Consider the following 27,159-nt stretch of genomic DNA (forward strand, 5'->3'; position numbering starts at 1 on the left):
TAAATGTGCAGTAACACACTAACACACTGAAATATGCTATGTTAAACGTGCAGTAACACACTGAAATATACTGCGGAAAACATGCAGTAAAGCACTGAAATATGCTGTGTTAAACATGCACTAACACACTGAAAAATACTGCATTAAATGTGCACTAAAATATACTGCGTTAAACGTGCACTAACACACTGAACTATACTGCAGTAAATGAGTAGTAACGCACTAAAATATACTGCGTTAAACTTGCAGCAATGCACTGGAATGTACTGTGTTAAACATGCAGTAAGGAACTCAAGTATACTGAGTTAAACGTGCAGTAACGCAGTAAAGTACACTGCATTAAACATGCACTAACTCACTGAAATATACTGCATTAAATCTGCAGTAGCGCACTGAAATATACTTTGTTATACATGCAGTAATGCACTCAAATGTAGTGCTTTAAACATGCAGTAATGCACCAAAATATACTGCGTTAAACTTGCAGTAATGCATTGCAATATACTGCTGTAAATGTGCAGTAACTAGCTGAAATATATGGCTCTAAACATGCACTAATGCATCTAAATATTCTGCATTAAACGTGCAGTAACGCACTAAAATATACAGCAGTAAACGTGCACTAATGCACTGAAATATGCATACATTAAATGTGAATTAACGCACAAAAAAGTGTAGTAATGCATTCAAGTACACTGCATTAACCACTTAAGCCCCGGAAGATTTTACCCCCTTCCTGACCAGGGCCTATTTTGCGATTCGGTACTGCGTGACTTTAACGGACAATTGCGCGGTTGTGCGACGCTGTACCTAAACAAACTTGACATCCTTTTTTCCCACAAACAGAGCTTTCTTTTGGTGGTATTTGATCACCTGTGCGATTTTTTGATCATGCGCTATAAACAAAAAAAGAGCGTCAATTTTGCAAAAATAACAATATTTTTCACATTTTTTTATATGAAATTCCCCCCCAAAAAATTTAAAAATCAAAATTTTTTAACATTTTCAGCCAATTTGTTTTATGCTACATATGTTTGGTAAAAATCGCAAAAAGCGTATTTTGATTGGTTTGCGCAAAAGTTATCGCATTTACTAACAAAGGGAAAGATTTTTGTCATTTTTGTTGTTTTTTTTAATGCCGTAATGACGGCGATCTGCGATTTTTTTTTGCGATACTGCGACATTGCGGCGGACAGATAGGACCCTTGACTGACATTTTTGACACTTTTGGGGTTACCAGTGACATTACTACAGTAATCAGTGCTATAAATATGCACTGTTACTGTAAAATTACACTGGCAGTGAAGGGTTTAACTTTTTTGAGAGGGAGGGGCTATGTGTGTCCCTAGGGGCGTGATTCTAACTGTGATTGGCTGTGGCTTGAGGTGTAGGAACAGTGATCAACGGTCCTACATAGTAGAACCGTATGATCACCTTTTCTACACAGGGGAAAATGACAGGCGGCTTGTTTACATTAGCCACCTGCCTTTCTCCCTTTCCACCGACGATCGCGAGAGACCGGTGGGCGAGCGCGCGGGGTCCGTGACTGCATGGGAGCGCGCTTCCGGCGGTGCGCGCTCGCTCCTGAGACCCTCAAAGGCTAGCGACGTAGTACTATGTCGCTTTGCCTGTGAGGGGCTGACCGCCACAGTAAATAGTCGTGCGGCGGTCAGCAAGCGGATAAACGTACACTAACACACTGAAATATACTGTTATACATGTGGTAACATACTAAAATGCATGGCTTTAAATGTGCAGTAACACACTGAAATACATTGCTTTAAATGTGCATTAACACAATGATTTATACTGTGTTTAACATGCAGTAACACAGTAAAATATACTCCATTAAAAGTAATGAAATCAAATATACTGAATTATACGCGCAGTAACACATTGAGATATACTGCTTTACATGTGCTGTAACGCACTGAAATATACTGCTGTAAAAGTGCAGTAACGCACTCAAGTATACTGCATTAAACATTCAGTAATGCACTGAAATATACTGCGTTAAACTTGCAGTAACGCATTGCAATATACTACATTAAACGTGCAGTACCGTACTGAAATATACTGCTGTAAACATGCAGTAATGCACTGAAAAATACTGCGTTAAACATACAGTAACGCACTGAAATATACTGCAGAAAAAGTGCAGTAACGCACTGAAATATACTACTCTAAACCTGCACTAATGCATTGACATATACTGCATTAAACATGCAGTGACACACTGAAATGCACTGCGTTAAACGTGCAGTAACCTACTCATGTATACTGCATTAAACGTGCAGTAATGCATTGAAATATACCACGTTAAATGTGCAGTAAAGCACTGAAATATATTGAGTTAAAAGTGCACTAACACACGGAAATATGCTGTGTTAAACATGCAGTACTGCACTAAAATGTACTGTGTTAAACGTGCAGTAATGCACTGAAACATACCACGTTAAAATGTGCAGTAAGGATCTCAAGTATACTGTAATAAACGTGATAAACAAATAATTCCGCGCCTCCCACTCAGACAGAAGCAGCCAGCATCAACCATAAAGATGACAGATAAGACAAAATAAAATGCAGCGCTAAAAAATTAAAAAATGCAATTGATTTAAAATGCACAATACTGAAAGGTCTACACAAAATGCATGAACTGAAAATATCCAAAGTGGAGATTAATATGTATAAAACAACACTTATGATATACAAGATTGAATAAGCAGTTCAAAGTGTCCTACACCTTCACCAAAATGCAGAAATCCAAAATGCAATGGTTTAAAATGCACAATGATGAATAGTCCATAAAAACGCATGAACTGAAAGCATCCGAAGTGTAGATAAATTTATGTAAACAGCACCCTTGATGTACAAATTTGAAATTCAAATTGTCCTACACCCCCACCGCATGTTAAGATGGCCTCTTAAAAATTGAAGTGGATCACTGTTCTCACAGCAATCAAAAACGCAGTTGTACAATTCCAAAGAAGGAGCGGGTCCCACCAGGGGTAATAGGATCGATCACAAATTCTCATTACCAGATGGCATGTCAGGATTCCCAATAGTCTCCAAGAAGTGTAAATGCCAAGAACAAAAAGGAAAAGAGGACCAATAGTGCAGTATGTCAAACCAAACAGATATATTTAAAGGTTTTATTGCACTCGCCAAGACATGGGTAAAAACGAGCAGGACAATGCAAACAGGGTGTTTGTAACAATCAAAATACAGCTGGAAAGAGATCCTCTCGGCTTGCTGACTTCAGGCTGATGGTAGACTCCACCTACATGTTTCGCAACACTTGCGTCATCAAGGGGGAGTGGTCTACCATCTGCCGAGTGTTAATTAAATAGGCCGGCTCACAGGAAGTACCAAGCTCGATATCCAATGGCAGAACTGAGCTGTAATGTACTCCGGAACAGGAAGTGAAACACTTTGAGATGGAACAGGAAGTGAAATCCTTTGAGCCGAAACAGGAAGTGAAACCCTTTGAGCCGCAAAGGTCACACGGGTGAACCCAAACAGGAAGTAGACCCTTTGGGCCGCAAGAGTCACTTAGAGGAACCACAACCCAGAATACAGGCATTCTGGAAGGTAAAAAATATCTGAAATAATCAATAAGGGTTATGCATGTTTGAAACTATAATTAGGCAACCAAAAAATTGCAAAAAAAAAAAAAAAAGGAGCAAAAACCCCTATAGGAGAACGCAAGCACTAGTTCTAAAGAGAACCCACTATATATATATATATATATATATATATATATATATATATATATATATATATATATATATATAAAGCTGCTTGCTAATAAATTCTAGATGATCCATTTAAAATCCTGGTGAAAAAATAAAAAAATATACTTTTAAACAATATAATAATTTATTAAATTAGGTCTATCATGCCCCAATAATAGATCTAAGATAAGAGCAAGACTTTAATCAAAAAACTATTAATGAAATATAAAATTAATATTAAAATAAAAATATTATATAAAAAAAACATCAACCTGAAACAAGCAAGCCAAAAGGACTAACAAATATACATAGTAAAAGACTACAATGCTGCAAATACATAATATAGGATAAAAATCCTAGAAAAATACATAAAATATATATTCAAGGGCAGAAGAATAGGAGGAAAGCACTTGGTTATATGAAAAAGATCAGAAAGCAATATACGATCAAATGTTATTAATAAACAAATTAATGTCCAAATCGACATTGAGGCCCAATGGTTTAAAACACTTGATCTGATAGATCCACTTGGTCTCGAGTTGTGAGATATCCCTACGCAAGTGGCTTCCCCTCCAGTTATATGTAAACTGGTCAATCACTATAAATGATGTACCGGAGGGGTTTCTACCATGATGTTGATCGTAATGTCTGGAAAGATTATGTTTAGTGAAGCCCCTACGGATGTTATTTACATGCTCGTTCATTCTTACCCTAAATTCTCTTATAGTTTGTCCAACATAGTGGAGACCACACGGGCATGTTATCATATAGACAACATTTTTTGACGAGCAGGTGGCAAAACGGGCAGTTTCATAAGTGTTGTTGGTAACATTAGAAGAGAAATGGGTATACCTTCTACTCTTGTGGGAGTTGATAGAACATACCCCACATTTCCTACAAGGAAAAAAAAAAAAAAAAAAACATTTCCTGTCAAACGTGCAGTAATGCAGTGAAATATACTGCATCAAATCTGCAGTAACACACTGAAATATACTGCATTAAACGGGAAGTATCATACTGAAATATACTGCTGTAGATGTGCAGTAATACACTGAAATATATTGCGTTAAACATGCAGAAATGCACTGAAATATACTGTGGAAAACATGCAGTAACGCACTGAACATACTACTCTAAAAGTGCACTAATGCATTGAAATATACTACATTAAACTTGCAGTAATGCACTGAAATATACTGCGTTAAACGCACAGTAACGTACTCATGTATATGGCATTAAACGTGCAGTAATGTACTCAAATCGGAGTTCCACCCTGAAAATTTGTTTACATAAAAATACCCCTGGGATAGTCAGGGCTAGTGCATTTAAGCAACGATAGCCTCTAAACTGTCCCCTGTTCTTCGGTGATGTCGGAGTCCTAGAATGCCCTGCACCGGCCCTGCTTGTCACTTCCTGCTTGTCACTAATCCCTACACAGCTTCTGGGCATGCCCAGAAGCTGTTTAGCAGGGAATGATGCGCCTGCACCGGAAGTGACGAGCAGGGCCGGTGCAGGCACATTGACTCTTGGGAGCGATGACGCTCATCTCCCAGGAGTCATTGCAAGCATGAAGTGACGGCGCAGGCTGCGGCCGCAGAGGGAGGAAGAGGAAGGAAGGTAAGTATATTTTCTTTAAAAACAAGGTAAGTGAATAAAAAAAAAATTTAATTATCCAATTCTATTTCAGGTACATTAAAACAAGCGGATGGTGAAAAGTTGATTTTGAGGCTGGAACTCCGATTTAAATATACTGCATTAAACCTGCAATAACGCATTGAAATATACTGCAATAAACATGCAGTAAACCACTGTGTTAAATGTGCACTAATGCACTGAAATATATTGCTTTAAACGTGCACTAATGCACTGAAATATACTGCGTTAAACGTGCAGTAATGCACTGAAATATACTGTGCTTAACTTGCAGTAATGCACTGAAATATACTGTGTTAAATGTATAGTAACTCACTAAAATATACAGCATTAAATCTGCAGTAAAGCACTGAAACATTCTGCTCTACATGTGCAGTAATGCACTGAAATATACTGCTTTGAATGTGCAGTAATGCATTGAAATTTACTGCCGTAAACGTGCAGTAACGCACTCAAGTGAACGTGCAGTAATGCACTGAACCATTCGGTGTTACACTTGCAGTAATGCATTGAAATATACTGCATTAAACGTGCAGTAATGCACTGAAATTTACTGCTGTAAACATGCAGTAACACACTGAAATATACTGCATTATACGTGCAGTAATGCACTGAAATATACTGAAGAAAATGTGCGGTAATGCACTGAAATATACTGCTCTTAACGTGCACTAACACGCTGAAATATACTGCATTAAACGTGCTGTAATGCACTGAAATGTACTGCGTTACACTTGCAGTAACGCATTGCAATATATTGCATTAAACGTGCAGTAATGCACTGAAATATACTGTGGAAAATGTGCAATAGCGCTCTGAAATATACTGCATTAAATGTGCAGTAGTGCAATGAAATGTACTGTGTTAAACGTGCAGTAACGTACTGAAGTATACTGCGTTAAACATGCACTAACGCACCGATATAAACTGAAGGAAACCTGCCCTGACAAAATATACTGATACTAAAGGAAAAATGTTGCACTAAAATGGTCACACTACACTCACAGTGAACTATCACTAGATTCACACTAAACTGATACTCTACTTCTTCACTGACAATAGAATCAGAATAGCACACTATAGCACACTAACTTGCTAGTAGCACTGAAAAAAGCCTTGTTCTATCTCTCTCCACGCGAATATCACACTGCAAATGGCCACTATTGAAAGAATAGTTTTATAGTATGGGATGAGCAATGAGCCATGATTTCATAGAGTCGTCATGACAGTATTCAATCATGGCTCTGACAGTGCTTTTTGTCCTGATTGGCAAAGCTTTCATTGCTTCAGCCAATTAGAGATTCCAATGCACTGTGCGGTGGCACAGTGCATTGTGGTTGTTCAGCAGGCTGAACAGTCAAACTCCCCGATAATTTGGGTGTTCATCCAGTGAGTGAACAGCCAATTGTCGGCCTGAACCCATGCTCCAGCTGAACAGTTTACCCAACTCTTTTCCAGATGAGGTCTTACTAATGATTTGTACAGGGGCAAAATGATATCTCTCTCTCTGGAGTCTATACCTCTCTTAATACAAGAAAGGATTTTGCTTGCTTTGGAAACCGCAGCTTGGCATTGCATGCTATTAATAAGCTTATGATCAGAACACCCAGATCCTTCTCCGCTATGGATTCCCCCAGTTCTACTCCCCCTAGTATGTATGATGCATGCATATTCTAAGCCCCCAAATGCATAACAGGGGTATTACTAGTACTAGTAGCAAAATTGGTCACTGCTAACACCTTTTCTTTTGATTTTAGTTTACAATTTCCTGTGTGTTGTCAGCCCACTGTGACAGGAAGTCAGGTAAATCTGTGGATGTAGTCACAGACAGGAGATACATTTCCACCTGGTTTAGAAAATTCAACAATTACTATAGGGTGTCGGCTGCAGAGGTAGCCAGAACTGTCTAAGGACGTTGAACAGACCTTCAGCTGTTCAGAATGAGGAAATTAAGGACTCTATAATTTGTCTTAGAGGACGTCTATTGATTGCTGCCTCCTGACGCTGTGTGAGCTGGGGAGAGGAGGACAGTCAGATGTGTACCTCCCGACGCTGTGTGAGCCTGGGAGAAGATTGCTGCCTCCTGACGCCGTGTGGGTAGAGGAGGACAGTCAGATGTGTGCCTCCCGACGCTGTGTGAGCATGGGAGAAGACCTCCTGAAGTAATGTGCGCTGAGGAGGGTAAAAAGTGTACTACTCAAGGTGAGGTCTGGGATTGTTTCTATGTGGAAGAAATAAATGAACTGTTTGCTATGTGAAGAGACAAGCAAAGGAATGGTTGCTATGTGAAGAGACAAACAAAGGAGTGTGTTCTATGTGAAGAGAAAAGCAAAGGGACGTGTTCAATGTGAAGAGGAAAAGGGACATGTTCAATGGACATTTGTTATGTGAAGAGAAAATAAATGGACTATTGAGTGTCTGCTGTAGGATCAGCAAAGTTTGCCCAACAGTAGGTTGGAGACAGACTCCTTAGGTAGGTTCCTGTGTGTGAGAAGGTAGCCGCCCACAGTGGCAAGGATTTATTTTGTGTTTTATTTTTATTTTGATGTTTTGAGGCTTGTACTTGTGTGAAGAAAATTGCAAGAATAAACCAAACTGTTGTTTGCAACCACTTCTCGGCTATCTCCCTGTGTAAATACACCCCCCAAGGGGTTATCCATACCCGCCATCGAGCTAATCTCCCACATATGGTGGAGGATGCAGGCAGAAGCAGAGATCCCCGCAAAGAAGTGCATATGTTCTATGAACTTTGTCTGGTGCATGAGATTGCACAATCTGTGTGTGCAGCAGGGCCGGACTGGCCTAGCGGGATACCGGGAATTTTCCCGGTAGGCTGCCTGCCCTGGGGCCGCTTTGGGGCTGGGCAGCTGCTGCGGTGCCTGCCCAGGACCGATCCCGGGCGGGTCACGGTGGCCGGGTACAAAGAAGAGCGGGTGCGCCGTGAGATGACACAGAGGGGAGGGACGTCAAAGTCCTCTTCTGACCTGCGCCCAGGAGCCGTGAACTGAACACAAACCGTCCTTTGACCAGCTCGGCTCGAAACTGCACATGCGCAGTTCCGGAGATGCTCGAGAGCCAGCCGCCCGAGACGATGTGATCCGAGTCTCTGCGGCTGCAACAATTGCTCCGCCCCGCCACCTCTCAGCCAATCAGCATTAGAGATCGAATGTTACCCGCCCCCCCCTTCTGCAGCCCGCCACATTTGAAAAGAAGATGTGGGCACTGCAGCCAGAAGATGCCTGGTGGGATGTACTGTATCGAGGCGGTGGGAGTCTGCTGTAACCAGGTAAATAAAAAAAACTGATTTGAAGCTCTTGCAGATGTGGGTTGGAAAGAGGAAGCACTGGAAGTGAGCAGAAGTCTATTTATTGTGTTTGCTAGGCAGGACGAGGTGGAAGCAGATGACACCTGCAGAGGGATGGGAGGAGGAGGTCACAAGGATGGATCTCAGAAATTTTTGCTGGGACTTGCAGTCCCTCACCTTTGCTGATGTTATACCCCAAAAGTGAAGGACTACAGGTCCCAGCATGAACCTTACAGAGCTAAGAATGTATCACACCCTGCCCCCCAACTAGTGAAGGACTACAGGTCCCAATGTCCCTGCAGGAACCCCTCAGAGCTGAAGAGGTGTCCCCCCGGCCCCCAACCAGTGAAAAATGACAGGTCACAGCATGAACCTGTCAGATATAAGGGGTCACATCCTTAGATCTCAGGGGTTCATGCTGGAACTTGTAGTCCTGCACTTTTGGGGGGATCACGTTCTTAAATCTCAGCGGCTCATGTTGAGACTTGTTGTCCTCCACTAGTTGGGGGGGGGGGTGTCACATCCTCACCTCTGAGGGGTTCATGTTGGGACTTGTACTCTGTCACTTTTGGGGGATGTGACCCTCCCTAAAGCGAAGAACTGCAAGTCCCAGCATGAACCCTTCAGAACTGAGGATATGTTACCCTCCCCCAACTAGTGGAGGACAACAAGTCCCAATAGGCGGATATTGATTGGTTTGTGCAAAAGTTGAGAGGAGGTCAGGGACAGCGCCATCAGGCAAGTCTGAAGGGGGAGGGTCAGTGATGTAAAGGGGAAAGGGGAATACAATAATGTAAGAGGGCATTAATATAAAGGCTCCCCTTATATCATTACCCCCCCCCCACACACACACACATTCCCAGAGTTCCTGGGGTCCCCCTGGATTGCTCCACCTTCACCACTTTTAACCGGAATTTTCTTGGCGTAAATGGCGTTATGCTGTTGGGCCGGTATAACAATGCTATGGGGCTGGTATGAAATTATTTCCAGGGCTGGTTTTTATTCCCAGTCCGGCCCTGGTGTGCAGGAGAGAAGATCCTGAAAGAGAGAAAAACTACTTGTGTTAAAGAGACAGTGGTCTCAAAATTTTTGATGAACTTTGTCTGGTGCATGAGACTGCACAAACTGTGTGTGCAGGAAAGGAGATCCTGCAAGAGAGAGAAAAGCTACTTGCTTTAAAGAGACAGTGGTCTCAAAATTTTTTGCTGGACTGTGAAAAATTTATTGTGGAGTAATTGAAGATGGGGCTATCAAAACGCCTGAAAGATGCAAAGATAGCTGAAATGAGAGACCGAATTCTATGGATGGAGGGGATGTTACCGCCTGAACGAGCCCCATCCATGCCTGAACAGAGTCTGCTAAAGAGAAAGGTTGTTATCCCTAGCAACACTGGTGTAAATGAAACAGTTATGGAGACACAGTGTTCTCAGATGAAAAGTAAACCCAAAATGGGGGAGATGCTGAAACAGCGGAACTTTGCAGCTCAACAAAAGGCTCACCAAGAGAGCATGGCAGGCTGGAAACAGAGACGCCAGCAGCCAATGGAGGCCATCGGTTTGGAGGAAACCGAGTATGTGTGCAGGGCTGAGTTGGATGCCTTGCAATGGAAAATGGAAGAAAAGGAACAAGCCCTGGAGTTGCTTAGGATGGAGCATAGAAACTTGCAGGCTCAGGTGTTACAGTGGGAAGAATCCACTGCTCTTCTTTTTTCCGAGTTACAAAAACGTAGAGAAACTATGGAGAAAGATACCATCCTCATGGAGAAGGAAATTGAAGTTAAGACTTTGCAGGAGCAAAGTATGGGTGAAATGTTGGAGTTGCGTAATCAGCTGGAAAAAAGTCTTCCGTCTTTTGGAAGCTACAAAAATAGACCTGCAGGATGCACAGGAACAGAATGTCGCTCTGAAAACGACATTGTCTCTCAGCTACAAGGAGAAAAATGAGAGAGAGGCTAAATTACTGAGTACTGTGTATGAGCTCACCACTTTGAGAAATGTGGTAGATGAATTGCGTACTGACTGTGAAAGTTGGAGAGATGAAGCCCAACGTGTCCAGCAGCAGCTAAAGAAGAAAGAAGAATCCAAACAGGGAAGACCGCTCTAGGTGAGACTGGAATCAGGTGCTGGTCGGATCCGCAATCCAGGATAGCTTCAAACAACAAAAGGAATGACCGCACTTCCGATAAATTTCAAAAAAGGAGTGTCTTTATTCCACATTAATCGAATTGGCAAGTACAGATACACACTGTGAGTGCAGGACAATCGTTGGACGCGTTTCCAATGATGGTGATGAATAAGCGACACATCCAGTCGTGAAACGCGTCCACCGATTGTCCTGCACTCACAGTGTGTATCTGTACTTGCCAATTCGATTGATGTGGAATAAAGACACTCCTTTTTTGAAATTTATCGGAAGTGCGGTCATTCCTTTTGTTGTTTAAAGAAGAAAGAAGCCTGTGTGGCAGAATTACAGTCTCATTCCCAGAAACTAGCCAATGAGGTGAAGGCTCTTATGCAGGGAAAAGGAGATTCTGAACACAAGAGAAAAAAAGTAGAGGCACAACTGCAGGAATCGCAAGTCAAGGTGTCAGAAGGTGACCGAATGTGTGCTAAGCTGTCAGAGAAGGCAAACCGACTGCAGGTTGAGTTGGACAATGTCACAAATCAGCTTTCTCAAGCAGACCACAAATCTAGAGAAATTGCCAAAGATTTTTCTATCTTGGAATCGCAGCTGCAAGACACGCAGGAACTCTTACAGGAAGAGAGGTGTCAAAGGTTGAGTTTTAGCACAAAGCTCAAACAAATGGAAGATGAGAAAAATGGTGTCCTGGAACAATTAAAAGAGGAGGAGGAAGCAAAGAGAAACCTATCAGAGCAAGTCGCAACATTGCAAGCTCAGATAGGAGATATGAAAAAACGCATGGAAGAAAGCGCTGGTTTATTAGAAAATGTTGAAAATGTGAAAAAGAGGTTTGATCAGATGCTTGGTGAGGAGAAGACTGTGTCTGCAAAATATGCAGAAGAACGCGACCGTGCAGAAGCGGAGGCGCGTGATAAAGAGAGCAAAGCCCTGTTCTTGGCTCGCTCTTTGGAGGAAGCTCTAGAGTGTAAAGTTGAACTAGAAAGAGTTAACAAACAGCTGTGTACAGAAATGGAAGATTTGGTCAGCTCCAAGGATGATGTTGGGAAAAGCGTTCATGAGCTAAAAAAGTCTAAGCGAGCCTTAGAACAGCAAGTAGAAGAGATGAAGATTCAGTTGGAAGAACTTGAAGAGGAATTACAGGCAACAGAGGATCTGTCCCAAAGAGGGGATAGTGTGCCTGATGCAGTTTATAAAAGGATCAGTGTTTTGGGGTCTGTCCTGAGTGAGCATCAGAAATTTGATGACATGTTGTTTGAATCACCCCTCTGGATTAAACACCACCTAGTGGAGAAAACTAAGGCTGTTGGTGAAAACATGAAGCAAATGAATAAGTGCCTTTCAGGGAATATTTCCAAAGTGGAACTGGTGAAAGACAGGTGTCAGAAGTTTGATCGTGATCTTGAGATACATTCCATGTGGAGTTTAGATAAAGAAAAGGAACTAGGTGACCTTGAGCGGTCAAATAGTTCAGCAGATATGCAAATCAAGAAAATACTAAAGGAGCTACAAGGGAAAAGTAGTGCAATAGCAGAAAGTGCATTGAAGAAACCTGTAATAGACTGTGTTGTTGCTTTTGACCCATATGTTGTGGAAGGAAAGTTGATAAAGTACAGACATTTCTTGGAACAAAGCCAAGTGAAGCAGAGGTTCTCAAAGTTTTGTGGAAATCATTTGTAGATTGCAGAGAGAGGCGGCTCAAGAATGTTGAAGACTTTAAGACTAGCACAATTGAGTTGCCTATGGATCACGGTCCTCCATGGGGGATAGAACAGACGGTTATGCAGGACAAACTTGAGAAGGAGCGAAATGATGCCAAAAAGTGCAGTTGAAGAATGTGTATATGAGATGAGAGACAAACTGTGTGGCATTTATAAGAAATCTGTCAATGAAGATGACAGAAACAGTTTCATCCTGAAGCTTGAAGATACTAGGAGGCTTATCAGTGAGAGTCAAGAGCAGTGCCTGACACATGCGTGTCTGGAAATCTGTGTCCCAACCCTAGGGTTGAAACAAGAGGGGGGGGGGGGAATGTGACAGGAAGTCAGGTAAATCTGTGGATGTAGTCACAGACAGGAGATACATTTCCACCTGGTTTAGAAAATTCACCAATTACTATAGGGTGTCGGCTGCAGAAGTAGCCAGAACTGTCTAAGGACGTTGAACAGACCTTCAGCTGTTCAGAATGAGGAAATGAAGGCCTCTATAATTTGTCTTAGAGGAAGTCTATTGATTGATGCCTCCTGACGCTGTGTGACCTGGGGAGAGGAGGACAGTCAGATGTGTGCCTCCCGACACTGTGTGAGCCTGGGAGAAGGATTGCTGCCTCCTGACGTCGTGTGGGTAGAGGAGGACAGTCAGATGTGTGCCTCCCGACGCTGTGTGACCATGGGAGAAGACCTCCTGAAGTGATGTGCGTTGAGGAGGGTAAAAAGTGTGAAGACTACTCAAGGTGAGGTCTAGGATTGTTTCTATGTGGAAGAAATAAATGAACTGTTTGCTATGTGAAAAGACAAGCAAAGGAGTGTGTTCTATGTGAAGAGAAAAGCAAAGGGACATGTTCAATGTGAAGAGGAAAAGGGACATGTTCAATGGACATTTGTTATGTGAAGAGAAAATAAATGGACTATTGAGTGTCTGCTGTAGGATCAGCAAAGTTTGCCCAACAGTAGGTTGGAGACAGACTCCTTAGGTAGGTTCCTGTGTGTGAGAAGGTAGCCGCCCACAGTGGCAAGGATTTATTTTGTGTTTTATTTTTATTTTGATGTTTTGAGGCTTGCACTTGTGTGAAGAAAATTGCAAGAATAAACCAAACTGTTTGTTTGCAACCACTTCTCGGCTATCTCCCTGTGTAAACGCACCCCCCCAAGGGGTCATCCATACCCGCCACCGAGCTAATCTCCCACACCACAAAGGGAATTATGAGCATTTCTGACAGAATTGACAGGTATCCGTTTGTACTTGGAGGGTCTTTAAAAAGGTAAAACATGGGGAAATGTGCCCACATTGCAGATTTTTGCCTTACCTGACATGTAAAGTGGTAGCAAATATAGACTATAGAAGTGGTAACTTCTATTCAGTCCAATAATAATATACTAACAAATACAAAACCCTACCAGAAATGTTGGATATCTCTCCATCTGGACATGAGACACACTCATAGCAGCATTTATGAATTGAAGATCCAGACTTTTTTCTGCTTCCAGGTAAACAGGGATCTGAGCATCGAGACACCGTAATCTGAAATCATATATTAGTATTATTATTTTGTGAAGTTCCATCATATCTCATGATGCCAAGCATTACAAATAGGAATGAGATTTTGGTTTGCCTCTTCCATGGATCCAAGGTGAATTCTACAGGTTTAAGATTAATTTAGGGGCAGTACTTTGGGGTTTTCATTCATTTGTGGGGGTTTTTTTGTATTGTATGTTTATAGGGCCTTTGTTTTTGTGTTAAACTGTTTTTATGGCACATGATTTCCTTTTAAAAAAAAGGGGACTGTGATTTCAGGGGTGCTGTTTTGGGGTTGTTGTTATTGTTGTTATTTTTATTTATTTTTAGCTTGTTTTGATACAGCTGTAAGTTTAGGGTGCCCTTAAACCACCTCACATTGTTTTACCCACAATCAATCCAAATCCCCATAGATAAAATAAAAATTGGAGGAACTGAAAAGTAATACCTATAACAAATGTACAGTATTTCTATTGTATGTAAATAGGGCTTCTATTTCTTTTTTGCAACCACTTCAATACCAGACAAGTTTACCTGCTTAATAATGCCCTGGCCAGTGTGGCACCCTCTAGCGCATGCTGGAAGTAAAGTATGAACATTTAGTTTAGCTCAGGACTAAGCCTGCGCTATGGAATTTGGGTCAGGGTTTACTAAAGTTCAGGGATGTGTGACTCATTCTGGCAGCTCCTTGGTGCCTCCCCCTGTTCTAAAAGGTTGGAGATTCTTCTAGAACTGGAGGGTGGGGGCTAGAAGGAGCTGCCTTGAATATTTATGGAGCCTCAGACAATCCTCAGAGGTAGGCTGGCAGGGCCCTGAGACCACTCCATATATAGACATGGGCCATGCCAGCAGGGCAGTTGGGTGGAAGATGGAAATGCAATGTTGAGGAGGCTATTGGTGGCCCTGAGGGGTAACCCCAAGTCTGAGGGGAGGTTTCCTGCCTTGGGATGGGGCTCGGGTGCTGGAAGGTTCTTTCTACAACACACAAGACGAGACTTTCCTGGAGGCATGGGAGCAGGAGAGGTCAGAGTGAGTAGCAACATTGTTGGGGACTAACAAGGGGGAAGCCTGCCACATGTAGCCATGTGCTTAAGTCTTCATCCTTCTCTAAAGGAAACCTCCTGAGAATCAGCTTGGTGTGAGAGTTATCCTGGAGGGCTAGTGAAAGGGGCAGCTGCAGCCAGGTGGGTTTGCAGTGCCTGAAGAGGTGGTTCTGGGAGCAGTAGCCACAGAGGAAAAGTGACAAGCTGTTTCACTAAATTTTTGCTACACCACAAGAGACTGCGAGTTCCTGCCTGTAAAGGGTAATTGCTACAATCTGACTGGGAGCCTGTCAGATTATTTCTACTGTGATTCAGCTGGAGCAAGCAAGTGTGTGCAGGAGGCAAGTGCAGGAGGCAAGTGCAGGAGGCTGTATATAGACTGTATATAGGAATATGTCTCTGAATTTTTGCTGATATTTTCCTAAAGTCAAGTGGGCATCCCATAACCTCCCTACCCTATCCAAGTTATTAACACTCAATAAATAACAAAAACAAAGTCACAGACTGTGCAAGAGTGGGGGATCCCTTTGATCAGCAGCTCCTACCTAGGGTATGATACACCAATTTGCAGCTTTCAGAGCTGTCACACTTTGCATGACAATTGCGCACTGTACCCATATGACACTTTTTATATTTTTTTCCCTACAAATAAGGCATTCACTTAATGGTATTTATTCACCACCGGGGTTTTTATTTTTTCCTAAATAAACAAAAAAAAAAAAGACTGAACATTTTGAAAAAAAAAAATTTCTGTTATAACATTTTGCAAATAAATAATCTTTCTTCATAACATTTCAGCCAAAATGTATTCTGCTACACTTTATTGGTGAAAATAACCCAAATCAGTGTAAATTATTTAGTCTGCAGGGACGTTATAAAGTCCACAAACTATGGTATATAGTATCTCACAAAAGTGAGTACACCCCTCACATTTTTGTAAATATTTTATTATATCTTTTCATGTGACAACACCAAAGAAATGACACTTTGCTACAATGTAAATTTGTGATTGTACAGCTTGTATAACAGTGTAAATTTGCTGTCCCCTCAAAATAACTCAAAACACAGACATTAATGTCTAAACCACTGGCAACAAAAGTGAATACACCCCTAAGTGAAAATGTCCAAATTGGGACAAAAGTGTCAATATTTTGTGTGGCCACCATTATTTTCCAGCACTGCCTTAATCCTCTTGGGCATGGAGTTCACCAGAGCTTCACAGGTTGCCACTGGAGTCCTCTTCCACTCCTCCATGACAACATCACAGAGCTGGTGGATGTTAGAGACCTTGCTCCTCCCCTTTTCTTTTAAGGATACCCCACAGATGTTCAATTGGGTTTAGGTCTGGAGACATGCTTGGTCAGTCCATCACCTTTACCCTCAGCTTCTTTAACAAGGCAGTGGTCATATTGGAGGTATGTTTGGGGTCGTTATCATGTTGCAATACTGCCCTGCAGCCCTGTCTCCACAGGGAGGGGATCATGCTCTGCTTCAGTATATCACAGTACATGTTGGCATTCATGGTTCCCTCAATGAACTGTAGCTCCCCAGTGCCGGCAGCACTCATGCAGCACCAGACCATGACACTCCCACCACCATGCTTGACTGTAGGCAAGCAAGACACACTTGTCTTTGTACTCCTCACCTGGTTGCTGCCACACACGCTTGACACCATCTGAACCAAATAAGTTTCTCTTGGTCTTATCAGACAACAGGGCATGGTTCTATGAATCCATATCCTTAGTCTGTTTGTCTTCAGCAAAGTGTTTGTGGGATTTATTGTGCAATATCTTTAGAAGAGGCCATGCAGACCAATTTGATGCAATGTGCGGCGTATGGTCTGAGCACTGACAGGCTGACCCCCCACCCCTTCAACCTCTGCAGAAATGCTGGCAGCACTCATACGTCTATTTCCCAAAGACAACCTCTGGTTATGATGCAGAGCATGTGCACTTAACTTCTCTGGTCAACCATGGCGAGGCCTGTTCTGAGTGGAACATGTCCTGTTAAATCGCTGTATGGTCTTGGCCACCACGCTGCAGCTCACTTTCAGGGTCTTGGCAATCTTCTTATAACCTAGGCCATCTTTATGTAGATCAAGAACTCTTTTTTTCATATCCTCAGAGAGTTCTTTGCCATGAGGGGCACTGTTGAACTTCCAGTGACCAGTATGAGAGAGTGAGAGCGATAACAACAAATTTAACACACCTGCTTCCCATTTACACCAGAGACCTTATAACACTAACAAATCACATGACACCGGTGAGAGTAAATGGCTAATTGGACCCAATTTGGACATTTTCATATAGAGGTGTACTCATTTTTGTTGCCAGCGGTTTAGACATTAATGGCTGTGTGTTAAGTTATTTTGAGGGGACAGCAAATTTACACTGTTAAGGCTCGTACACACTATAAGAAAATTGGGCTAATATTTTCGTCCAAAGAATTTTCATATGATTTTCGTATAGTGTGTACAGAACTTTCTACAGACAATGGGACAAACTCCAAATTTTTTTCGTGCGGGAAAAAAAAGAACGATTTTCATTTAATGTGTACCGTTTTCGTGCGATTTTTGTATAAGAGAAATCAGAAAAGAAAGACTGTGCATGATCAGAAACAATAAACAACAATAAAAGCCTTTGTCGTACGAGAATTTGCGTTCAAATTTTCTTAAGAATTTTCGTTCATCGGTTCCGATTTGCTATGAAATGAGGAAAATCGGACAATAATTTGCCCGATTTTTTTATAGTGTGTACCCCACTTTATACAAACTGTACACTGTACACTACTTTACATTGTAGCAAAGTGTCATTTCTTCAGTGTTGTCACATGAAAAGCTAGAATAAAATATTTACAGAAATGTGAGGGGTGTACTCACTTTTGGTTGGTGAAGGCTCACATGGTGATTTACAAAGTGAATTGAATATTCCCTTTCTGTGAAGTGTCATTGTGGTGTTTTGGAAGACCTAACCTGGACTTTTTTTCACTTATATATGCACATGTGTTTGTATTTTATATGTTACATTTCCTTTTTATTGATTCACTTTGTACATTATCACAGTTTAGAGCGGTAATTTACACAATTATCACTGTTACATAGTTTGTATGACTGTTTTTTTTGAGAGCAGCTTTTTTTTCCGGATTATTTACCTGCCAGCACATTTTTAATGATGGTTTTATGCTAATCCATTGTGCTAATGACACCGGCTGGGAAGGGGGAAGGGGATAAATATCTAGGGTGATCAAAGGGTTAAATGTGCTTTTACTAGGGTATGTGCTGTATTTTATTCCCTGCTTTTCAAGGAAACAAAATACACCACATTCCTGCTGGGAGAATAGAGCTCTGCCTTGTTTTACATAGGCAAAGCTTTGTTCTGTCTTTCTCCTCACTGATCAGCAGGTGCTAGCGGTCATCCATTGACTGGCATCCCCTGATCGGCTTGTGCTGTGTCTAATCACAGCACAGCCAGCGCACCGGAGGCTTCCATGTAAACCCCCTATGCAAAAATGCATGGATCACATACTAGTACCTTATCTGGCACAGGAGAGCCACTTTGCCACTGTATAACAGCGTTATGCAGTCAGCAAGTGGTTAATCTACATAATTGATACACTGGGGGTGTTTGTGCATTGTGTGATATATACATAAATGTTTGAATGCCTCTCTAATGATTGTAATATTCTGATTACAAAACAATGTAATTGGCAGAGAATTCTCCATCTATTAACACATATGAAAACGTTGTTGTTAGAACCTGGATGCAGGCATCTTTGTCTGATTTTAAAAATTAGTAATGGCCAAAGGATTGTAAAACAATGGGGACACTTTGTGTAAGGGGGCACTCTGTCGGGGGCACTTTTATGGGGACACATTGTGTAAGGGGGCACTCTGATGAGGACACATTGTGTATGGGGATATTCTGATGGGGACACATTGTGTAAGGGGGCACTCTCATGGGGGACACTGTGATGGGGACACATTGTGTAAGGGGGCACTCTCATGGGGGACACTGTGATGGGGAGACATTGTGTAAGGGGGCACTCTCATGGGGGACACTGTGATGGGGACACATTGTGTAAGGGGGCACTCTCATTGGGGACACTGTGATGGGGAGACATTGTGTAAGGCGGCACTCTCATGGGGGACACTGTGATGGGGACACATTGTGTAAGGGGGCACTCTCATGGGGGACACTGTGATGGGGACACATTGTGTAAGGGGGCACTCTCATGGGGGACACTGTGATGGGGAGACATTGTGTAAGGGGGCACTCTCATGGGGGACACTGTGATGGGGAGACATTGTGTAAGGGGGCACTCTGATGGGGACACTTTGGGTAAAGGGGCACTCTGATTGGGACACATTGTGTATGGGGGCACTCTGATGGGGACACTGTTATGGGGAAACATTGTATAAGGGGCACTCTGATGTGGACACATTGTGTAAGGGGGCACTCTGATGACGGCACACATATAGGGACACATTGTGTAAGGGGGCATTCTGATGGGGACACATTGTGCAAGGGAGCACTCTGATGGGGACACATTATGTATGGGGGCACTCTGATGGAGACACATTGTGCATGGAGACACTCTGATGTGGACTCATTGTGTAAAGGGGCACTCTGATGGGGACACATTGTGTAAGGGGACACTCTGATGTGGACACATCGTGCAAGGGAGCACTCTGATGGGGACACATTATGTATGGGGGCACTCTGATGGGGACATTGTGTATGGGGCACTCTGATGGGGACACATTGTGTAAGGGGGCACTCTGATGGGGTACTCTGATAGGGACACTGTGATGGGGACACATTGTGTAAGGGGGCACTCATATGGGGACACATTGTGTAAGGGGGCACTCTGATGGGGACACATTGTGTAAGGGGACATTCTGATGGGGACACATTATGTATGGGAGCACTCTGATGGGGACACATTGTGTATGGGAGTACTCTGATGGGGACACATTGTGCATGGGGACATATTGTGTAAGAGGGCACTCTGATGGGGACACATTATGTATGGGGGCACTCTGATGGAGACACATTGTGCATGGAGACACTCTGATGTGGACTCATTGTGTAAAGGGGCAATCTGATGGGGACACATTGTGTAAGGGGACACTCTGATGTGGACACATTGTGCAAGGGAGCACTCTGATGGGGACACATTATGTATGGGGGCACTCTGATGGGGACATTGTGTATGGGGCTCTCTGATGGGGACACATTGTATAAGGGGGCACTCTGATGGGGACACTGTGATGGGGACACATTGTGTAAGGGGGCACTCATATGGGGACACATTGTGTAAGGGGGCACTCTGATGGGGACACATTGTGTAAGGGGACATTCTGATGGGGACACATTATGTATGGGAGCATTCTGATGGTGACACATTGTGTAAGGGGACATTCTGATGGGGACACATTATGTATGGGAGCACTCTGATGGGGACACATTGTGCATGGGGGCACCCTGATGGGGACACTGTGATGGGGACATATTGTGTAAGAGGGCACTCTGATGGGGACACATTATGTATGGGGGCACTCTGATGGAGACACATTGTGCATGGAGACACTCTGATGTGGACTCATTGTGTAAAGGGGCACTCTGATGGGGACACATTGTGTAAGGGGACACTCTGATGTGGACACATTGTGCAAGAGAGCACTCTGATGGGGACACATTATGTATGGGGGCACTCTGATGGGGACACATTGTGTAAGGGGGCACTCTGATGGAGTACTCTGATGGGGACACTGTGATGGGGACACATTGTGTAAGGGGGAACTCTGATGAGGGCACTCATATGGGGACACATTGTGTAAGGGGGCACTCTGATGGGGACACATTGTGTAAGGGGACATTCTGATGGGGACACATTATGTATGGGAACACTCTGATGGGGACACATTGTGCATGGGGGCACCCTGATGGGGACACTGTGATGGGGACAAATTGTGTAAGAGGGCACTCTGATGGGGACACATTGTTTTAGGAGGCACTCTGATGGGGACACATTGTGTATGGGGCCACTCTGGTGGGGACACTGTGTTGGGGACACATTGTGTAAGGGTGCACTCTGATGGGGTTACTCTGATGGGGACACATTGTGTAAGGGAGCACTCTGCTGGGGGCACTCATATGGGGAAACATTTTGTAAGTTTGTGAAGTCAGTGACCAAGATGTAATAAAGATGTTGAAATGTGTACGTGGATGCCCTTTAATCAATGAAAAATGGTGTTTGGTGCACTTTAAACTGAGTACTCATTGTGTAAAGGGGCAATCTGATGGGGACACATTGTGTAAGGGGACACTCTGATGTGGACACATTGTGCAAGGGAGCACTCTGATGGGGACACATTATGTATGGGGGCACTCTGATGGGGACATTGTGTATGGGGCTCTCTGATGGGGACACATTGTATAAGGGGGCACTCTGATGGGGACACTGTGATGGGGACACATTGTGTAAGGGGGCACTCATATGGGGACACATTGTGTAAGTGGGCACTCTGATGGGGACACATTGTGTAAGGGGACATTCTGATGGGGACACATTATGTATGGGAGCACTCTGATGGTGACACATTGTGTAAGGGGACATTCTGATGGGGACACATTATGTATGGGAGCACTCTGATGGGGACACATTGTGCATGGGGGCACCCTGATGGGGACACTGTGATGGGGACATATTGTGTAAGAGGGCACTCTGATGGGGACACATTATGTATGGGGGCACTCTGATGGAGACACATTGTGCATGGAGACACTCTGATGTGGACTCATTGTGTAAAGGGGCACTCTGATGGGGACACATTGTGTAAGGGGACACTCTGATGTGGACACATTGTGCAAGAGAGCACTCTGATGGGGACACATTATGTATGGGGGCACTCTGATGGGGACACATTGTGTAAGGGGGCACTCTGATGGAGTACTCTGATGGGGACACTGTGATGGGGACACATTGTGTAAGGGGGAACTCTGATGAGGGCACTCATATGGGGACACATTGTGTAAGGGGGCACTCTGATGGGGACACATTGTGTAAGGGGACATTCTGATGGGGACACATTATGTATGGGAACACTCTGATGGGGACACATTGTGCATGGGGGCACCCTGATGGGGACACTGTGATGGGGACAAATTGTGTAAGAGGGCACTCTGATGGGGACACATTGTGTATGGGGCCACTCTGGTGGGGACACTGTGTTGGGGACACATTGTGTAAGGGTGCACTCTGATGGGGTTACTCTGATGGGGACACATTGTGTAAGGGAGCACTCTGCTGGGGGCACTCATATGGGGAAACATTTTGTAAGTTTGTGAAGTCAGTGACCAAGATGTAATAAAGATGTTGAAATGTGTACGTGGATGCCCTTTAATCAATGAAAAATGGTGTTTGGTGCACTTTAAACTGAGTACTCACTACACAGACACACTCCACCAACACACTACAATATACTGCAGTCGTTTAATGCGGGTAAAACTGCAGAAATATGCTGTGTTAAACCTGCAGTAACGTATTGAAATATACTGTGTTAAACTTGCACTAACACACTGAAATATACTGTGTTAAATGGCATGCAACGCACTGAAATATAATGCATTAACCACTTGCCGACCGCCGCACAACTATCTACGGCGGCGGTCAGCCCCTCACAGGCAAAGTGACGTAGGTCTACGTCGCTCGCCTGTGAGGGTTTAGGGAGCGAGCGCGCGCCGCCGGAGGCGCGCTCCCGCTCCCGCGTGGTCACGGACCCCCCCGCGCGTGTGACCGGCGGACCCGATCGCCGCCGGCCACTCTGCGATCGGCGGGGAAGAGGGAGAAAGTCAGGCAGCTTGTGTAAACAAGCTGCCTGTCATTCTCCTCTCTGTATGAGAGCTGATCACATGGATCTACTATGTAGATCCATTGATCACTCTGCATACAGTTGAAGCCACAGCCAATCACAGTTAGAATCACGCCCCTAGGGACACACACAGCCCCTCCCTCTCAAATAAAGTTAACCCCTTCACTACCAGTGTATTTTTACAGTAACAGTGCATATATATAGCACTGATTACTGTAGAAATGTCACTGGTAACCCCAAAAGTGTCAAAAATGTCAGTCAAGGGTCCGATCTTTCCGCCGCAATGTCGCAGTCCCGCAAAAAAATCGCAGATCGCCGCCATTACGCGTTAAAAAAAAAAACAACAAAAATGACAAAAATCTTTCCCTTTGTTAGTAAACGCAATAACTTTTGCGCAAACCAATCAAAATACGCTTTTTGCGATTTTTTTTACCAAACATAGGTAGCATAAAACAAATTGGCCGAAAATATTAAAAAATTTTGATTTTTAAATTTTTTTTTGGGGGAATTTCATATAAAAAAAGGGGAAAAATATTGCTATTTTTGCAAAATTTACGCTCTTTTTTTGTTTATAGCGCGTGATCAAAAAATTGCACAGGTGATCAAATACCGCCAAAAGAAAGCTCTGTTTGTGGGAAAAAAAGGACGCCAAATTCGTTTAGGTACAGCGTCGCACGACCGCGCAATTGTCCGTTAAAGTCACGCAGTGCCGAATCGCAAAATACCCTCTGGTCGTTTAGCAGCCAAATCCTCCGGGGCTTAAGTGGTTAAATGGCAGGTAACGCACTGAAATATACTGCGTTAAACAGCACGTAACACACTAATATATAAAGCGTTAAATGGCAGGTAACGCACAGAAATATACTGCGTTAAACCTGCAGTAACACACTGAAATACACTGCATTAAACCTGCAGTAACGCACAGAAATATACTGCATTAATTGGTGCGTAACACACTGAAATATAATGCTTTAAACGTGCAGTAATGCACTGAACTATAATGCAGTAAACCTGCCTTGAAAAAACAAACTGACACTAAAATAAAAATGTATGTTTACTACACTCACACTGACTGAACTATCACTAGATTCACACTAAACTGATACTCTACACTGACAATAGAATCAGAATAGCACACTATAGTACACTAATGCCCCATACACACGTGCAGATTATCTGCAGACTTTTGTCTGCAGACTTACCAAAACCATATAATATGAGGTCAAACCTAAACACTTTCAATTTGTATGCAATCCGGCAGGCCCTTGCACTACATAGAAAAGGTAAGTCTGCAGACAAAAGTCTGCAGATAATCTGCACGTGTGTATGGGGCATAACTCTCTAGTAACAGAGCCTTGTTCTATCCCTCTCCATGCCAATATCACACTACAAATGGCCGCTCTTAAAGCCCCGTACACACGTACCGATCGTCGGCATACAAATGTTCGTCTTTTCTCCCCGGGATGTCGGTGTCTGTTGAAAAGTGCAAAGACAGCACAAGGACAGCACAAGAATTTTGTCTGCAGACTTCAGCTGACTGCAGAAGTGATGTCATGTAATGGTTAACTTTCCCTGTGTTTTTTATTTTCTGAGCATGCCCAGTCTTGCAAATCTGAGGTCTGTCGGCCGAATTCTGTACTGACAGGCGAACAAACGTCCGTTCTGGTGTCCGCAGAAAAAAATTTTCATGTTTGCAAGAAAGACTTTTGTCCGCGGATTGTGCGCAGACAGCTGTCGGAGGCACCATACTAACACGCGTACAATCGGCAGATCTTTCGTCCGCCGACGTTTGTATGCCGACGATCGGTACGTGTGTACGGGCCTTAAAAGAATACTTTGATAATGTGGGGTGAGACTAAAGCCCCGTACACACGTACCGATGGTCGGCTTACAAATGTTCCTCTTTTCTCCCCGGGATGTCGGTGTCTGCTGAAAAGTGCAAAGACAGCACAAGGACAGCACAAGAATTTTGTCCGCCGACTGCAGAAGTGATGTCATGTAATGGTTAACTTTCCCTGTGTTTTCTATTTTCTGAGCATGCCCAGTCTTGCAAATCTGCGGTCTGTCGGCCGAATTGTGTACTGACAGGCGAACAATCGTCCGTTCTGGTGTCGGCATACAAATATTTTCATGTTTGCACGAAAGACTTTTGTCCGCGGATTGTGCGCAGACATCTGTCAGGGGCACCATACTAACACACGTACAATCGGCAGATCCTTCGTCCACCGACGTTTGTATGCCGACGATCGGTACGTGTGTACGGGCCTTAAGAGCAATGAGCCATGATTGGATAGAGTCATCATTACTTTCTCTAATCATGATAATCTCTAACCCTGATTGGGCAAATCTTTCATTGCTTCGGCCAATCAGGGTTACCAATGCACTGTGCGGTAGTGCAGTGCATTGTGGTCATTCGGCGGGCCGAACAAACTGTCAAATGCCCCGAAAATTCAAGTGTTCGTCGAATGGGCGAACAGTCAATGTTTGGCCCAAACTCATGCTCGGGCCCAACTGTTCGCCCATCCCTAGTTGTGACATGTTCTGTCTTTTTCTGTTTCTATGTCTCTTTGATATCCAATAAACATTCTTTGAAACGTAAATAACAAATGTTTAAAAAAAAAAAAATCAAGGCTAGAGAATCTCTAGACATTCTAATTAGGGATATCCTTAGGAAACAATATAAACAGAAAATAGAAAAAAAATGATTTCTTACTTTGCCTCTTTTCCAGAAGACAGGATCACTCATATCGGTAAGCATTTCAGGCACAAAGTCTGGGCCTTGAATAATGGAAATCGATTGAGGAAACAAACTTGTTTTGTTTAAAAAAATCCACATTTGTAAAACAAGAAAGGTTGAAACTTCCCTTCTCTCATTGAAGTAGCTCTCATCTTCATTTGGGTACGTGAAATGGAGATTTCTCACATATTTGTGCAGCTTTTCATGGAATAAAGAAAAACACACATTACCACAAACGGTTATAAACATTCTGGAGTTATAGTCTGCTTAACAAATACAAAAAAGATAAAGTTAAATTCAAGTTACCATACCAGGTGTAGGGATGAGCTTCGAGTTCTAGTCAAAGCTAAGTTCGACTTGAACATCGGTCGTTCGATCGTTTGTCGAATGACGAATAAATGTGCTTCTTCGCAGGAAATTCAAGATCCCATAATGCATTGCGTGCGCGCCGCGCGTGCAGCACGTTATGTGATTGGCCGAAGCATGCACCCTGACCTCATGCTTTGGCCAATCAAATGATCTCTGCCCTGATTGGACTAAAGGCAGGCTGCCTTTAGCCAATCATGGCTCAGGGGCCAAGTACACACCCCACATGACGTAAAGGATGCCCGCGCAGCCACAGTGTGTAGGGTGATTGTGCGGGCGATGAGACAGGGAAAGGAACGCGTTTGAGGCAGGGTGATAGTATTTTTTTGGAGTTTGTCAGACAGTGCAGAGAGACATTCCTAGCAGTGTAGGGAGGGACAGGAACATGTTTGAGGCAGGAAGAGAATCATTTATTTGCAGTTTGTCAGACAGTGCAGTGCGAGTGAGACTAGCAGGGAGGGAGAGAGATTTCTCATCTATAGGGCTATCGATTACATCATATCAGTTAGAGTATTATTGATTGGTCACTTGCGTACATCTATAAGTATAAAAAAGTGGATTTTTCTGCGCTAATTCAATTAATATTATACAAAATTAGTTTATAAAGTGGATTTTTTTCTGTGATTCCTTTGTGCAGCAGCTTCAAACGAATATTAAACAAAAATGTGCTGCGCTAAAGTACAGTGAATAATGAAATCACCAAAAATGCAATAATGATCACGTTGTGTGTATAAAGGAGGATAATCTGAAGTTAATCAGTGATCCTTACTGTGTTATTCCTATAAATAAAAATCAATAATCACGCGTATCATAAATCATCCAGTGCAAAATACATAAAGACAATAAAGGTGCAGAAGGATATTTTAAATCCCAGTTAGATCCCAATAGAGTCCATACATAAAAACACAGAGGGAATTCCAAGAGGGTCCGCCACAGAGTCCCAGAAAATGCATCCACACAATTCCTTATGAAAATAGGGAAGACACCGGTGTGCAAATCACCCAAAGAAATCGAATGGCTGCTTACCAGAGGGAGTTGGTCTCTCAAGCTAATGAGTAGACCACAGAAAGCTTGTG

The 27,159-nt window shown here is 43.2% G+C and overlaps 1 protein-coding gene across 1 annotated transcript in view; it reads right to left on the bottom strand.

Annotated features, from left to right (window-relative positions):
• Positions 1–27,159, bottom strand: part of LOC309566803 (vomeronasal type-2 receptor 26-like) — a gene marked incomplete at both ends in the record, with an annotated part of 356,998 nt that overhangs the window by 19,890 nt on the left and 309,949 nt on the right. The window lies entirely within an intron of this gene.

This window comes from Pelophylax lessonae, assembly GCF_965119305.1.
Source record: "Pelophylax lessonae genome assembly, chromosome: 1".
Classification (NCBI taxonomy): domain Eukaryota; kingdom Metazoa; phylum Chordata; class Amphibia; order Anura; family Ranidae; genus Pelophylax; species Pelophylax lessonae.